Here is a 12500-nt window from a genome sequence, read left to right as displayed (position 1 = left end):
AAGTTCTTTCGATTCTTTCATATTATTGGACCTAAAGAGAAAAAAGAACATGGACGATACGGAAACGAGACTGCGATTTATAAGCTTTTGTCGGTGCTTTTCACTTCTCCAAGATTACATTAGCATATAGTTTCCTTTTCCTTCCTTTTCAAATCATATAAATCCAGTTACTTGTTATTATACGAAAACAACTGAAACATGGGAGTGCCAATGACGCTACTCGCGTAATATGGAATAACTCTTAATAAAAGAAGCCACAGGGCGAGGTATGACTGAACAAATGAAAATGATGGAAATGGATTTGAAAATTCCCATTTAAAATATACATGTGACATTTTATTACAAAACAGTTGCACAGCATCAAATTTATATTTCAATTTACATTCGCCCTGCCCTGATCCATTTTAATGCTGACCAGACGGGGCCAGGCAAGGTCTCAACAGCTTTGGGCAGGATAGTGAAACATGGAGGTAAATGTGCGTAGATTATCTCATGAATTGTTTTGTTTCACGCACACAAAAGGACATTGTGCGAATATTCTCTCTCTCTCTCTCTCTCTCTCTCTCTCTCTCTCTCTCATATTCTTGTTACATATTTTATCAAATGTTTTCTAAATGAAAGGGAAACTTAGCTCTTAATGAGGTGATATAGTTTCTTAACGTGACTTAAATACTATATTTGATTGTGCACTTTAGCGTAAAATATCCTTGTGGAAACATTAGATACCAACTGCATTAAGGTTTTCGAATTCCTCGAAGTTTCTGCTTCGTTCACCTGTGTAGATTTATTTTAGCAATATCTCTATAAATCATATTCGTGTTTCTTGGAAAGCAATATCTGAACTAGTGATCATCTAAGTATATCTCCTCTCTTCGTAGTTTTAAAAGGAAGCAAGTCTGTTGTTGTGCCTGAATGAGGCAGGCTGCTAACAAAGAGCAGTTCGTCAGTTGCAGCCAGGTGCTGGCAGTTGAAAATGGAGGAAGTGCAAACACAGCGATGCTTTGTGTAAGAGCCCTAATGGTCAGCCATTTCTTCAAATTTACTGTTTCTTTCCTGCAACTGGCCACAACGGCTTGTCTGTTTTCCCTTTGTAGCCTGTCAAATACTTTGTAAGTTAGTAGGTGTTTGTAAAGGAGTAATTCGTTGGAGATTATTTTCTTGCAAGTTTGTTGAAAATAAACGTTCGTGTTTTCACCAGTGCGTGAAATGATTTACGAACTTGAGTTTCCATTTAATATGAGTTTTTATATTTACCTAACTAAAGTACTTAAAGATATTCTTTTCGATTGTAGCTCATGAGGGTCAGATATTACGCCACTGTTACCTGGTAGATATGTTTCTTTGATTAATAATAGCAGTAATAAACGTTCATAATGGTTACTATCAATATATAATATATATGTAGGGTTAATGAAAATTTTAGTCTCAAACAAAGATCCTAAAGAACCAAAGCAAGACTATTTCAGCAAATGTTTCGAGTCATTTTTAGAAAGCCGTTATCCAAAATGTTTTTTTATTTTTTTTTTCGGAAATCGTTATCCAAAATTTTGTGTGTGTGTGTCATGGTTACTGTCACGAATCCATTAGCTTCAAGACTCGGAACTGTGTATATTGTTAATATTTTTTTTTTTTTTATAAAATCACCAGGTTTTGGGAATTAACCTACTTTCCTTGGTATCGGTTCAGGAGAAATACAGATTGATCAGTATTAGTTCAGTGAGCCGAGGCTTCGATTTCCAACTGCATTTTTATGCTGTCCTGAATGCGTAATAATCGTTTCATTTGAAATTAACCTTCATTAAGCTGGTGGTGGAAATGCCCTCCCGCAGAGCACTTAAAAACTACAAGTTATTCTTTTTAATTATTGTTGGATGTCAAGTTGTGCCATATCCAGTAAAATGTGATTAGGAAAGAGAACCTTTTTATACATTTAATTAAAAGTTTAGGAGCGACACCAAAAATTTAATTTTGGGAAATAGCCGCGGAAATGTTTCCAATTAGAGAACGATAGATTGTGCATTATTGAAAGGAAGGAAAATACTAAGATCGGACATTTTGAGTTGAATTCGAGTACCTTTAATTTCGTGTTTATGTTTTTTTTTTTTTTTTTCAATTTTACCAAATTTATCTGCTAATTTGCAACCTATTTTCGCAACCTCCTTAATGAATATCTTATATCTCTGTCCACGCGTAGATGCCAAATTATTCAAAACGACTCTTAAATAATGTTTTAAATGGCCTTTTATATATTTTCGTCTATTAATTAAAGTTTCATGCTGTGCCAGTGTTCCTTCTTTCTGTACAGAGGTCACAACTGTTCACCTGTTGCTGATATTGATTAATGCATCAAGGACATTTTGTTGTTGTTCTGCGTTTGAAGGTGAAGGAGCCATTTCCAGTTTCTTTGTATTTCTATCAGCAGTGTCCGGGATTAAAAAATCTTTATTTAATGTTGAAAATTACCTCAATATTTTGGGTTTGACTGATAGATTACGAGAGCAGATATATCGATCATTTCAACTCTATTTTAGTCGTGATATTTTTAAGAAATAAATATTATTCATCATTTTATATTTCACTGACGGCGGTGAAGATTGCCATATCCTGTCAACGCTAATTATTTTTTTTTATTATTATTATTTTTCTCTTTTATGGTTTCCCTTGCAAATACAATCAAACATAGAAAGGTTTTTATGTTCTCTCTGACTAACGTTTTCTTTTTTAATGCAGATTTCACTGAAAATTTCCAAAATTCAACGTGATATTTCGCAAATTTTAAATAATTATCTATTTTTTAATGTATGAAATTCAAAGGCACGAATTCATTTGAAAGATATTAATGTTTTTAGATGTACGAATTGTGATAATGCCAAGTGCAGTTTTGTGTGTGTGTGTGTGTGTTTTTTTTTTTTTTTTTTTTTTTTTTTTAATTCCATCGTTTCCCATAACAGAGATGAATTGTCTCCAGGTATCCATTGCCGGGCCACTTGAGCCTAACTTCATATTCTATTTTCGTCAGTGTATCTGAAGTAATATCAAGTACCAGACTCTGTTGTTTATAAGTTGTCATACCCTATTTAATGCATTGGTAATTGAGTGAACCAAATATAATCCTGAAGTTTTGGGTTTTTTTATTATCATCAAAACAAAATTCAATCTTAGCTTAAAGCTTTTGTAGATAGTTGCATGAAAGATCGCCGTCTCTTTTAGCTCCTCGACAGTAAAACAACGTTATGAAATCAGAATTTTAACATCTTTCTATACTCCTCAAGTTCATGTTCTTGTTTAATACCCAGCCTCTGTACTATGCCCCTATAACAATCTCCCAGTTGCAGCCGAATTCTTCAATATGTGTTAAGTGGGACATCGTATGCCTTCCCGAATAACTTATTTAGTGAAATCAAAATGCAGTGGAGCAAAAGGTCACATAAATTATTATGATATGCTGCTGAGAAAAGTGGAGTGCATTTAAGCCACTAAGATCCACTGAGGACATAACAGCCTTGGCGTTACATCGGTCTCGTAACGCTTTTTATCGGGGGATGGGGGCGGGGGAGAGAAGAGTGGTAACGGGACGGGAAAGAACCATTGGCAGTACAAAATATTCGTCCTTTGATCGCCGTGACAAGTGTTACTAAAACAAAGAGGCGATTGCACCAAAGTCATAATCAATAACAGGTTATTCCGTTTGATCTAAATAAGGTGACGGTGTTATAAGTGTGTGAGGGTGACGACGGGGCAAATATCGCCCGGTGTTGTTCGTGCTTCCTTTGTTCGACGTTATCTCACGTGAGAGAGAGAGAGAGAGAGAGAGAGAGAGAGAGAGTCTGTTTTACTTGCCTCTTGTTTGATAGGGCTTATGTTTTTAATACTTGATTTTTCACTGAGTATATTTTAGTGTTATGTAGATGAAAAGTATCGTACCTCGGCGAACTGAAAACTCATTATTACGTGTGATTGAAATTATTTTTGATAACAACGTATTAATTTTTGTTTTTGCTCATGGAGGTAATCCCAAGACCAAAGATGACATAATAAAAAAATCAATCAGTGTACAGAGAAATCAGGATATAAATAAAAGTGTTTGTACAATCAGTAATAACTATATATATATATATATATATATATATGATATATAATATGTATATGTATATATATATATATATATATATAGGGTTTTTCTTCGGAAAACTAAGGTAACCTTCCGGCTATTGCATTTCTCCTTCGGTTATGGCTCTCTTTTCCTTTCATTTTGTTTTGTTTACGGTGACTGTAATTGCTGATTTAGTTATATATGCTTACTTCAAGAATATTTTATTGTTTTTATCATGTTAATTCAGCCTTGAAGTCGACAAGTTTTTGTGTGTAATCGTTTGGAAATAATAGCAGGTTTCTTTTGTAGATACCTTCCTAGCTAGTGTACTGAGCAATATCATATTGTCTGCAAAACGTATAATCTCTTAAAAACACCCACTTTTGATAAATGGAAAAAAAAAAAAATGAAGACCCCTTTTAGAGCCTTTTAGGCTTGACGGCTCATCCGGTTGAATATCGCCCTCTTAATTTTCAGCTCTGGATTCGCTTCATTCTCATTGGTAATAATGATCTTTACGACCAAATCACGGGAGATAAGGTGCATGTATCTGTAGGATATAAAAGTGGTAATGTATTGAGTGTGTATGAAATTATCTGGACAATATTCAAAACTTGGTAATGACTTCTGTGTGTACAGTAGGTAGTTTCTGCCTGGCCCTTTTGTAGAAATATGTTACAGGTTTTATAGGATTTATGATAGCAGATATTTTGTTTTAATTAATGTTTTATTCAAATGAAATACTTTTCATTTATGGAGACTATATACATACAAATGTAACGTTATCATTTCATCATAACAGATTATGTTAGTATTATGGTTGTTGGAATTAATTTACTCGTACGCTCAACATTTATATATAAATGTATACTGCAACAAATGATTCTGAAAGGCTCAGAATTTGGGGAAACACGTGGTCATTTTAACTCTATTGTAGGAATGTGTATTTAGAATACAGATAGAATTTAGACAGTTACATTAGGAGAAGTAAGTTGAAGTCAAATTGCTACGTAAGTAATTAATACTTTTTAATAGACAAAACTACAATACCTGCCTTCACAGTTTTATGCAGTGAAGTGGCGATGTATAGAAAATTATTAATAATATCATTACTAATTCTTTTAAACTCCTGAGGTTAATGCGGTAAAGGTTCATTTTTGATAAGTTGGAAATGTTCTGGAATAATTTATTGCCTCTCGTTTATACTTCATTTATTTACTAGATTCAGATTATCATTTTGAGTATATACAAGGGTATATGTGCGTAAATATATAAATATGAAATTGTGTGTATTTTTATATCAACTCTATAAAAGTTATTTTACGCTTAAGCGAACTCTCGAATTACCATAATTATATTTACCTTGCACGACCGAAGGTCCTGGTTTTATTCAGTTTTTAAAATTCTGCAAAATATTTTTTAGCGATATTTGCTCTAGCAATTTTGTGACTAAGCGGCAATTTGTCTCGCAGCCATGGCGATCTGGATAATTATGCAGTATTAGCATTTTGGCATTGTTTTGAAAACATTAATGATTACGATCTCATTTCGGTAGTTCATTAGTTTTTCCTGCAGTTAAAGTAATTGATACACTGGTGATATTGCAGTGATATTATATAGTTATGTATACGGTCGAATTTTTTTCAGAAAAAAATATACATTTAGATGTATACATCCATTGAATCAGAATTAATGCTCATTTTTGCCTGATTATGAAAGACCCTAACCAACATCAGAAAATTATCATATGCACCAGGTTATTAGCCTTAATGAATGAATTTTTGTTTGATATGATCACTCTCACTCTACATGTTTTCCTCTCTCGCAACACAGTTATATTCCATCAATCTGTGTTATTTGAGGTAATTGTTGTCAAAGAAGCCATAGTCGTCGATATCATATGCTGCTTTCTGCTTTTTAACCTTATTTTCTGTGAATTATTTCTTTTTTCTCATTCGTAAATCCGATAAGTGAAAAAGGGGAGACCTAATGATTTTGTGATAATGATTAGGCGCAGGAAAAGTCTCTTGCGTGCTTTATTTTGCCATCATCTTCACTACCTCAAACTTTTCATCAAATATTCCCGTATATCTGAGTTTGTTCGTTTACTTGTGACTTGTCAGACGTACCATGGTGGAATTTATCTTTTGTTACTTCTCTTTTTATTGCTATATATCCATTTAACAAAAGTACTAGTTATACAAAGTTATAGTTATGAAATTTCCATATGCAGTAGAAAGTTAGAAGTGGAATTTTCCTCTTTTAGCAGAGCTTCATAATTACAAGTAGTTTTATGCAATTTGCTGCTGAATATCAGATTCATATCTGTTTGACAATGAAGAGGTTTGGGAACGCAATTTGAACCGGGAGAGAGTTCCTGCATGCAAATGGAAATAGACAAGGTATCGTTTGAGTAGCAGAGACTGATAGAATCTTCCCTGTTTTCACCAGGAGAGAGAGAGAGAGAGAGAGAGAGAGAGAGAGAGAGAGAGAGAATATGTTGGGGCGTAATGTTGTGGTAGATAGAACGGAAGTACAAGGGCCAGGAGAGAGTCTTTACCCTGAGGGTATATGGCGTGTCTCTCTTGTTATTACCCATAATGGAGATGAAAGCAGCTATTTTGGCGTCATCCGACCATTGCTAATTACTCCAGAAAACTAGAAATGGTTCTAGAGGCATAAAGGGGAAATTCTCCATCTTGTATTATGAAAGAAAAGTCCATCAGAGCAGCTAGATGGAGTTTAGGTAGAGGGATAGGGAAGGTTTCCAACGGCTATTACTGGAGCATAAAAATGAAGGTCTATGCTCATCTGGGAACGGTGATGAACGCCAAGGAAAGAAGGGTTCAGAATAGGAGAGAGAGAGAGAGAGAGAGAGAGAGAGAGAGAGAGAGAGAGAAATTACTTTCTTGTCCAGTTCTTGGAGTAAGTTATTTTGCAAGGGGGAATCCTACTGGTATGAATAAAGGATTTCCAGCCACCAAAATAGATACTGTTGGGGTAATAGTTATCTACCAGGTCTCCAACGCACAGTTGAAGCCACCATATCAAGCTGTAATTTAACCAGATGTTTGTTGAACGAAAGTATCATCGTTAAGGTTTGGTTATTGATTTTTCCTTTTTTTTTATCTTAATCTTTCCGGTTACAGGAGCTAGATTCATCCTGATTTGTTCTGAGCTAACATACTTACTAACGCGTTAAGACCTGAGCGCTTTGTCAGATGCAATTCAAGCGTGAGACACTGCGTTGGAGGAGTAAATGTCTGGTGGGTGTGGTTTGCCCTGGTGTGGTTTTTGGGCTATTAAACAATATTTTGTTTCTTTTAGTTGAAATGGTGTATGTGTAAAAACTGTAAAAAATACAAGTAGTTAATGTATTTGAATGATACATTAAGAAATGGACTTTTAATTTACTAGCAGTATGTAGCTCAGGATCTTAAATAGAAAATTAGGTATATTTAAATTACAACGAATCTGTCCGTTGAAAAAAATTGTATGACCCGATAGCTACTAGTATGATTTTTTGACGACTAATTTTTGGACGATTTTGACAATCGAAATTAAATAAAAAAATTTTAGAACATTATTTAATTTTTCCTTGTTTCCTTTCCTCACTGGGCTATTTTTCCTGTTGGAGCCACTGGGCTTATACCATCCTGCTTTTCCAACTGGGGTTGTAACTTAGCAATTAATAATGATAATAATAATTACCATGCGACAAGACTTGTCAGAATTAACAATTAAAACGTTGATGTCACCGGCAGGTACAGCTTAAAGTATATAGGTTTCCTACAATCCCCACATAACAAGTTGACCATTTTATTAATTTCCTTTTTTTTTCACCCAAACTAGCTTTCTACTAAAATAACTTGAATGCGTTTTGCAAAATGTAATGTTATCTATAGTTTTTTTTTGACAGATTTATTTTTTATTTGAATTCCATTTAGATCATTTTATTTTTGATATTTATGTCCAGTCTATCTTGATCCACTTCAGCAATGCTTCTCAGATTGATAGCGAGTAGATCAAACGATTTAATTATATTTGTATGTATGAGAATGTATGTACGCGCGTAAGAGTGAGAGAGAGAAATACATATTGTTTATGGTACTTACAAATCGATTTTAGCAAAAAATGTTCTTTCTTTTTAAGATATATTTATGATCCAAAATTCGGAGATTTAAAAAACTTTACCTTTTTCATCCCAGGATAAGAAAGGGTAATCTGAAATATATGGCGTGATCTTATGTAAGTATTTCATGGATCCGGGTATTCAATTTTCCTTTGCAGGTTTTTAGCTTGAAAATGATTTAATTGCTCGGTTTTATTGTTTAATGCTGTAAGATTTAAGGACATTTATGCTATGTAGGTAAAATTGTTTTCGTTATTTAAAATACAGCAAATAGCTTGTTAGAAAAAAAATAAAGTTACAAGCAAAATGACATTTAAAAACTGTAATTCCTAGGATTAGTTTGATATTTTTTGGTAAATGTTTATTACACATATATATTTGAGTGTATGTGTGTATATATATATATATATATATATGTGTGTGTGTATATATATATATATATATATGTGTGTGTGTGTGCGTGTGGGTGTGTGTTTGTGTGTGTGTGTGGTGCGCGCGTTTGTGTATGTAAGAATGAATGAGTGAATGAATGTGCATGTACGTATGAAGACAAGGTGTTTGTCTTCTATTATACATTTGTATGATCGAAAGAAATGCCTTTCCCCTTTGGAAATAATAGCACCAGAAGAGTACGGCCTTCTGGTTTCCCAGTAATTTATTGAGGACGAGGTTGCTAGCCCAATGTGATTTTCTTGGCCTCGGCAAAAGCCGTAGCCTATTTACACCTACCAGAGCAGGTTTTGGCCTTGGGATTGCGAAGATGCTAGGATGTAGAAAGGGAGGTTTAGATAGATGTTTTGAGAGATGTATTGGAAAACAAGGGCCCTGATAATCGGCAAGTAGGAGAGTGTGTGCAAATGAGGTGTAAATTGGGCTGTGTGTGTTAGAGGTTGACATGATGCTGGTGAGTCTTCCAAGTCTGTAAAGTCACTAACGATGTTGATGTTTTATTCAACAATGGAACTATCCACAACTTAGTAGTTTGAAGAAGGAATCTGGTGATTGGCTGGGCTGTTATCATCTAGAGCTACCCCTTGCTAGTGGAAACAGTTTAATATTAACAATTACACATTTATATATATATATATATATATATATACATACATAAGAAATATTTATTTATATAATAAAGCTTCCATGTGCATTAACATGATTTTAGACCGACTTTGTAATATAACTAGAAAAGCAAAATACCGCCCATGTGAATCTATCCATCTCTAAGCCTTCTATCTCCGTAACGATTTCCTCATCTTGGAGGACTCCTCCTTCTGTATCCTTCGTCGCGGCTAGGTGGATTGGAGAATGGAGTGGCTCGAGACGCCCCCTCAATGAGAGGCGAAAGTCTATCAGAGGTGGAAGCTGTGGAGAGGCTGTGGCTTGCCTTTCACGTGGACCACTCGGGCGGAAGATGTTGATGATGGTGATGACGATGGGACGGCCGTCTTCGTTGCCTGTCTCATTCGGCCGATCCGGATTCGGTTGCTGGTACACTGCGTCGTTGGTACCTTGCCTCAGAAACGGAATAAACCCCCCCCCCCCTCTCTCTCTCTCTCTCTCTCTCTCTCTCTCTCCCACACACACACACACACACACATATATATATATATATATATATACACACACTACATATTTGGTTATGGATAAGTGGATTTACTGGGATTTATAGATATTTAGGGTTTCTGAAAGACCTTATGTATGCTGTAAATTTAAATTAGTTAATTTCATAGGAACACGTTAAATCTAGCCATAAGATGCATTGCAAGGCTTCGGTTACAAGGATGGAATATATTAAATTCTGCTCTGTGTGTTTGGAGAATGTTTGGGATTTGGCTTTAGGCAACAGATCTTTCATATTTATTAATCCTGTAACATCATATTGCCTTTAATTCTGATCATATATTTTATATATATATTTGACATATAATTTTCATCTCCGGAAATCTGGGAAATGAATAATCCACATTGAATTGGAGAATTTTAATGTTTATCATTACAATTTTGAGAGAGAGAGAGAGAGAGAGAGAGAGAGAGGAGAGAGAGAGAGAAACACCCGAAGTTTTGATTGATTCAGACTCAAAGTGAAAGGAAAAAAATCGATGCGAGTCAATTACGAAGTTAGATAGCGAATTGGTAGTATTAAGGGACTTGCAGAAAAGCATCATCTATATGGTAATGAACACATCGGCAGTTCACGTCTCTCTGGCAGGCGCCGGGTGGCTCTAACTTTGGTAAAAGACATTCTGTTTATTCTATTGCCCGACGTCGCGCGGATACCGAGGCGTTTCGATACACGCATGGCTGATTCTCTCTCTCTCTCTCTCTCTCTCTCTCTCTCTCTCTCTCTCTCTCATTTAATAGTCACCCCTTTCTTTACTTTAACTTGCTTTAGATTTCATTTTTTTATTTGAGATTTCTTTGTTTCATTTAGTTTTAGGATGTTATAAATGCTAGTTTCTGTCTTTCGTAGGATTACACAAGATGATAATTTTCCTAAAAAAATGATTACTAAAACGTAAACTATAAATAAATCCCATTTTCTGTGCTTTCCATAAACATTTCAGTGTAACAAATATTCGGTGAACATTGAATTGTTTTCGGAAACCTGCTAAGCTTAAGAAAAAATGGAAAAGATGTTTCAAGCCATTTTCTTTTTTAAAGAAATGTCTCTGAGAGGGAGTATGTTTTCCACTATCAGTACGAGAGGTTCTACTAAAAACCGTAGGTATGAGAAAGCATGTTCTCTTGTTTGCTTATGTCCGATGGAATTAGCCCTAATGCCAACAGACTTGAAAGGTTTTTATGCTAAGCATCTTAGGCAAGGAGCACTGTATACAAACAGCAAACATTGCGATTAAATTTAATATATTGGACACTAAACTATTATATTATTTTGGTTAGTTACCTTTAATGACAAAATGTGCATAAAAGGTATATGCTTTGTTTTTGTTATGAACTTAGGGTAACGTGACAGCAATGGGAAGTTTTAATAGTAAATAGTTATGCAACCACTTTACCTAAATGTTACATAATTCAGGCTGTTTGATAGGACAGGTTCTCTTTTTTTTTTTTTAAAGTTACACATTATAGTTATATACACATTACCTAGATGTTACATAATATAAACTGTTTGATATAGCTCTTTTTCTCTCTAAAGAGTTATATCCCTTTCGCGGATGTGACTATATATTTTATTAATCTGCATTTTCGCAAGGAACGTTTCTCATTTAAGAACTAGAAAGATTTTTTTTTCTCATCCCTTTTAGCAAAAGGTATAGTTTAATACAGAAATATATGCATAATAATGGAAAAACAGTTTTGTAAATATTTTTTAAAGTTCTTATCAAACATTGCCGAATTAGTTATGAATATAGAAAATTGATTACTAATGAGGCCGTTTTTCTCATTTTTTAAAAAGTTGCCCGTCATAGAAGTAATGTCGCTTGAGGAAAAATTTAGCATCACGACCATGAATTGTTTGTTGTCAGTTGAGTGATGCTTTTTTTATTCAGATTGTTAAGGAGTAGATGTTTTCTAAAGACAGATTCTAGTTTATTCAGGGTAATAGTTAACTAAAATAATGCTGCCGATTCTAACCATAAACCAATTTATTCTTTGTTTTCTACGTATATAATGATATTCAAAATATATTTTAAAGGGAACGTAGTGCCTTTCAACCAACAATTGTTCGCAAACATATTTCTTTTACTACTTGCAGTTGTCAGAAGAAATTAAATGGATTTCTATAGTCTCTGAGCTATTGGAATATCCACCCATATCCTTCTTGTTAACCTCAATGCAATGTCTGTATTGCTGCCAAATTGCAATATAATGAAATTTGGCATTCATATTTATGATTGGTGGCTCAAATTACACATACAAACACACACAGGATATATATATATATATATATATATGTGTGTGTGTGTGTGTGTGTGTGTATTCTAAAATGCTAATCTGGGATATAGAAGCAAAATTACAATATATTACAATTCGGCTGCCACACAGCTTTTTCCTCACTTTTATTTGTCAAAAATGCTAATTGAAGAAATGGTACCTCAAACCTCAAAGGAATTCTTGCGGATAACCTAGACCTCTTGGAGCCGGAAATGGAAGTAATCCATTTCATGGTAGAACGGAGTCAAGAAATCCGGTCGCTGCCATAAGCTTCAGAATAATGTGTTCATAAGCAGTTACTCAGAGAAATAAAGTTAAATCGAGTGGGTATGGGACAGTGCGCTTGTGCCTTATTAGTGCATATATACGGGAAGAGAGAGA

At 34.4% G+C, this 12500-nt stretch overlaps 1 protein-coding gene across 4 annotated transcripts in view; it reads left to right on the top strand.

The window, feature by feature from the left end:
• LOC137654511 (uncharacterized) overlaps nt 1-12500 on the top strand; it is a 487620-nt gene that overhangs the window by 195329 nt on the left and 279791 nt on the right. The window lies entirely within an intron of this gene.

The sequence above is a fragment of the Palaemon carinicauda genome, chromosome 15 (genome assembly GCF_036898095.1).
Source record: "Palaemon carinicauda isolate YSFRI2023 chromosome 15, ASM3689809v2, whole genome shotgun sequence".
NCBI lineage: Eukaryota > Metazoa > Arthropoda > Malacostraca > Decapoda > Palaemonidae > Palaemon > Palaemon carinicauda.
This window is presented reverse-complemented; position numbering and strand designations above follow the sequence as displayed.